Genomic DNA, 4,706 nt, shown 5'->3' on the forward strand with positions numbered 1-4,706 from the left:
AACACCCAAATAGTACATAGCAGGTATAGTTCCACCATGGTGCTAAGAACAGTGTATAAAACAAGCTAGTAATCAGGTATACTCCATTTATGAAATCCCCACCCTATGTGTGTCTAGGGTGTGTGTGCTTGAGTGTATAGCCAAGAATCCCCCCACTGCATTATCTAACCCTATTACCTGTTTGGACAGAATCTAGGACCCCTTCTTGGTGACGGACTGGACACCTCTTGCAGAGATGTTGGGTAGCTGCTTGGTGAGGCATCCACATGCAGGGACCTCTCAATGTCATAGGCGCCGAGGTCCCTCGAGTGAGCTGTCCATCACAGTGGGGGAAAGGGCGGGAAGAGGTTGCATAGCCTAGTATGTGTGGGGCCGGGCTTCTGTGCGAGTTCACATGTCTCTTGTTTATAAAGGGTCAGAGACCGATCAGCGCTGCAGATGAGGAGAAAGCAGTAAGTGCTACCTCGTTGGTTAAATGTATCGTGCTTTTCCTACACTACAGCTGCTTAAAGGCCCAGAAGAGTTGTCTCCAGTGACCCCATGTGTCTGTAACTTTGCCACCGTGCCCATAGTTGCCGAGGTCCCTCAAGTGAGCTGTCCATCACAGTGGGGGAAAGGTTGGGAAGAGGTTGCATAGCCTAGTGGGTGTGGGGCCAGGCTTTTGTGCGAGTTCACATGCGTCTTGTTTATAAAGGTCAGAGACAGATCAGCACAGCAGGTGAGGAGAAAGCAGTAAGTGCTACCTCGTTGGGTAAATGTATCGTGCTTTTCCTACACTACAGCTGCGTAAATGCCCAGAAGAGTTGTCTCCAGTGACGCCGTGTGTCTGTAACTTTGCCACCACGCCCATATGCGTCGCGGTCCCTCGAGTGAGCTGTCCATCACAGTGGGGGAAAGGGCGGGAAGAGGTTGCATAGCCTAGTGTGTGTGGGGCCGAGCTTCTGTGCGAGTTCACATGCCTCTTGTTTATAAAGGGTCAGAGACCGATCAGAGCAGCAGATGAGGAGAAGCTGTAAGTGCTACCTCGTTGGGTAAATGTATCGTGCTTTTCCTACACTACAGCTGCGTAAAGGCCCAGAAGAGTTGTCTCCAGTGACCCCGTGTGTCTGTAACTTTGCCACCGCGCCCATAGGCGCCGAGGTCCCTCGAGTGAGCTGTCCATTACAGTGGGGGAAAGGTCGGAAAGAGGTTGCATAGCCTGGTGTGTGTGGGGCCGGGCTTCTGTGCGATTTCACATGCGACTTGTTTATAAAGGTCAGAAACCGATCAGCGCAGCAGATGAGGAGAAAGCAGTAAGTGCTACCTCGTTGGGTAAATGTATTGTGCTTTTCCTACACTACAGCTGCGTAAAGGCCCAGAAGAGTTGTCTCCAGTGACCCTGTGTGTCTGTGACTTTGCCACCGTGCCCATAGGCGCCGAGGTCCCTCGAGTGAGCTGTTCATCACAGTGGGGGAAAGGGCAGGAAGAGATTGCATAGCCTAGTGTGTGTGGGGCTGGGCTTCTGTGCGAGTTCACATGCCTCTTGTTTATAAAGGTCAGAGAGCGATCAGCGCAGCAGATGAGGAGAAAGTAGTAAGTGCTACCTCGTTGGGTAAATGTATCGTGCTTTTCCTACACTACAGCTGCGTAAAGGCCCAGAAGAGTTGTCTCCAGTGACCCCGTGTGTCTGTAACGTTGCCACCGCGCCCATAGGCGCTGAGGTCCCTTGAGTGAGCTGTCCATCACAGTGGGGGAAAGGTCGGGAAGAGGTTGCATAGCCTAGTGGGTGTGGGGCCGGGCTTTTGTGCGAGTTCACATGCGTCTTGTTTATGAAGGTCAGAGACCGATCAGCACAGCAGATGAGGAGAAAGCAGTAAGTGCTACCTCGTTGGGTAAATGTATCGTGCTTTTCCTACACTGCAGCGGCGTAAATGCCCAGAAGAGTTGTCTCCAGTGACCCCGTGTGTCTGTAACTTTGCCACCACGCCCATATGCGTCGCGGTCCCTCGAGTGAGCTGTCCATCACAGTGGGGAAAAGGGTGGGAAGAGGTTGCCTAGCCTAGTATGTGTGGGGTCGGGCTTCTGTGCGAGTTCACATGTCTCTTGTCTATTAAGGGTCAGAGACTGATCAGAGCAGCAGATGAGAAGAAAGCAGTAAGTGCTACCTCGTTGGTTAAATGTATCGTGCTTTTCCTACACTACAGCTGCTTAAAGGCCCAGAAGAGTTGTCTCCAGTGACCCCATGTGTCTGTAACTTTGCCACCGTGCCCATAGTAGCCGAGGTCCCTCGAGTGAGCTGTCCATCACAGTGGGGGAAAGGGCGGGAAGAGGTTGCATAGCCTAGTGTGTGTGGGGCCGGGCTTCTGTGCGAGTTCACATGCCTCTTGTTTGTAAAGGTCAGAGAGCGATCAGTGCAGCAGATGAGGAGAAAGCAGTAAGTGCTACCTCGTTGGGTAAATGTATCGTGCTTTTTCTACACTACAGCTGCGTAAAGGCCCGGAAGAGTTGTCTCCAGTGACCCCGTGTGTCTGTAACTTTGCCACCGCGCCCATAGGCGCCGAGGTCCCTCGAGTGAGCTGTCCATTACAGTGGGGGAAAGGTCAGGAAGAGGTTGCATAGCCTAGTGTGTGTGGGGCCGGGCTTCTGTGCGATTTCACATGCCTCTTGTTTATAAAGGTCAGAGACCGATCAGCGCAGCAGATGAGGTGAAAGCAGCCTCCTGGTCACTGGAAGTACAGGGGGATTGCGCTTGAGAAACTTGTTGATGCCTAGACCTCCATGCACGGATTACAGCTATTTGTAGATTGTAGATTTGGGGAAAAAGCACACCTGCCTAGCATCGACCGTGCTCACTAGATTCTTGTGCTGATTAACAATGTGTTCCTGAATTTGAGCTTCAACTCGGGCACCTGCTTTATTTATATCTGTAAGTGCTTCCTGCTGAAGTTTAATTTTTGTGACCGCAGCCTCGTTGTGTAATTGTAACTATTCTCTGACCCTGCTTCTAGGGTCAGAGAATAGTTGCAAGTAGGCATCGAGGCGCAGCTCAGGAAGCACTTACAGGGTTACAGCAGGTGTCCAAGTTGAAGTTAATTTCTTTGTAACCCTTTTATCTCCTTTATCTTCCCATGAGCATGGCCAGAACTCTGGTCAGTGCATTAGTGATATCTCGCATTGACTACTGTAATGCGCTCTTAGTCAATGCTCAGGAAGGAGTCATAAAAAAGCTACAGATGGTGCACAATGCTGCGGCCAGATTGATCACGGCCACCCCCAAGTATACCCCCATTTCTGGCACTATTAAACAGCTTCATTGGTTGCCAGTAAAGAAAAGAACTAAATTTAAAGCACTCTGCATTGCGTATAAGGCAATTCACTCTCTAGGACCTGCTTTCTTAAAGGATGCATTCTGCCCCTACAATCCTGTCAGATCCCTCCGCTCTTCTACTGCCGGTCTTGTGCAGGTCCCAAGGACTAAGAAGGTCTCTCGGGGCGACAGATCCTTCATAGTGACCACCACCAAACTATGGAATAGTCTTCCAAGCCAAATCAAAACCTGTACTTCCTTTCTTTCTTTCTGCAAACAGATAATGACTTGGATTTTCAAACAATAAATACTCATGGACAAGCTCAGTGGACACCCTCGGGTATTTGTGCGCTTAACAAATTTCCTAGAATAAAATAAAAATACATTTTGTAAATGGTTACAAAGAAACCTGCTGTAACCCTGTAAGTGCTTCCTGAACAAACTTCGTCCCGCTCACGGATTTGCAGATTATGCCGCGATTTCGGGAGATTCGTGGATCACAAATTTGTGGAAAATCCGCAAATTCCGCGAGCGGAACGAATTTCCGGCCCATACTTACTCCTATCAATAGTTATTAATCAATAACTTCCAACCATGTTAACCTGGGACATGGGATTTGCAATGGAGAAAATGACTTGGGCCTGTTTTCTAGCACCAGGGCTTATAAAAACATAATTTATAAGTATTTCTCTAATTTCTATAGGACCCCCACCCCCTGGGCATCTAGGGGAAACTTTAGGGGTTCTGAATCTGCAGGAATATTGCAGATCCTCCTTACCCAGTGCTCCTAGCATCAAAGTCGAATTTGAGCAGCACTTTAACACAATGTGGGTAATGAAATGTGAAATTTCACGTCACCCAGGCATATAAAAAATAATTTTATAAGAGTGTACCTTATAGATAACTGACTCCCCACCCCTGGGATACCTAGGGGAGACCCTGGGAGTCCCTAATTTGCAAAACCATTGTAGGTTTTCCATTTTTAAGTGCCCCTACCACCAAAGTCGAGTTTGGGCACAATTTACTTTTTTAAAGCAGTCCTGGCACCCAGGGCTTTTGTTAAACTGACCCTTCAGGCTTCAGCAGTGCACACATGCAAGTGCAGAAAAAGCTGCTGGCCTCTAAACTGCCATGCCCCAGAGTACTGGGGACTTCTAGGTAGTTTCAATCCCCTGCCCTATTTTATACTAGGGCTTATGGGGTAGGCCAATTACAGGGATACCCCACCATACCATAGTGTACCCTGGTGTATGTTAGGTGTTTTAACTGTATTCTAATGTGTTCCTTTAGCTTAGCACTGGCCCTGGGCCTGGTTAGGCAGAGCCCAGGGTCAGTCAAAATCAGTTACCACCAGCATCAGTCAGCAAAAGGTTGGGGGAGGCCCAGGGCACAGGATAACTTTGTAATACTTTGCCTTTCC

Source organism: Lissotriton vulgaris, chromosome 5 (assembly GCF_964263255.1).
Source record: "Lissotriton vulgaris chromosome 5, aLisVul1.2, whole genome shotgun sequence".
In the NCBI taxonomy this organism is placed as follows: domain Eukaryota; kingdom Metazoa; phylum Chordata; class Amphibia; order Caudata; family Salamandridae; genus Lissotriton; species Lissotriton vulgaris.